Here is a 974-nt window from a genome sequence, read left to right as displayed (position 1 = left end):
GGAGACAACCATATGGCTACCTACCCCACTACTGACATGAAGTTATAGTGCGGATGCGCACTTTAATCCGCCATTTTGATTGATCTTAACATCCCCACCTAAGTTATCTATTACCTCCACCATCGTGGTATCACACCTCCCCTTTCCTCCTCTATGATAAGACCACGCCACCCCCTACCCCANCCTTTACCCTATCTATGATAAGACCACGCCTCCTCATTGATAAGACCACGCCACTCTTACCCCCACCCTCATAAATCCACTCATTCCTTACCACCCCATCGAAATACCACGCCAACTATATGACCTTGACAAAGGTCATTACCCCCCCATTGAGAGACCACGCCCCTCCCCCAGACCCTCCTTACCACCACCATTCCTCCCTTTTCCTCCTCTATGATAAGATCACGCCTCCTCTTACCCCATCTATGATAAGACTACGCCTCCCTTGTCTTATCTATGATAAGACGGCGCCTCCATTGCACTATCTATGATAAGACCACGCCTAACTCCTTACCCCCACCCTCATAAGACCACGCCTCTCCTTACCCAATCAATGATAAGACCACGCCTCTCCTTACCCAAACAATGATAAGACCACGCCTTCTACTTACCCCCACCCTCATAAAACCAAATCCTCCATTACCCCCACCATCGAGTGACCACGCCCATGTGTGACCTTGACATTACCCCCACCATCGAGAGACCACGTCCATGTATGACCTTGACATTACCCCCACCATCGAGAGACCACGCCCATTCCCCTCCCCCACGACTGTTGGGTGGGTGAAGGGGTGAGGCGGGGGGAACCAGAATCCCCTAAATTACCCTACTATCATCAAATGACGTTCAATGTAAGAAAAAACGTAAAATTTAAGAAAATCAACATGTTTACACATAAATAGACATTGAAAATCGAAAAAATTTTCAAGTCGACGAAAAAGTGAAACATCATCAAATGACGTTCAAAGTAA

The sequence above is a fragment of the Daktulosphaira vitifoliae genome, unplaced genomic scaffold, assembly GCF_025091365.1.
Source record: "Daktulosphaira vitifoliae isolate Bord-2020 unplaced genomic scaffold, ASM2509136v1 Scaffold_1, whole genome shotgun sequence".
In the NCBI taxonomy this organism is placed as follows: Eukaryota; Metazoa; Arthropoda; class Insecta; order Hemiptera; family Phylloxeridae; genus Daktulosphaira; species Daktulosphaira vitifoliae.
Note: the sequence above shows the minus strand (reverse complement) of the source record.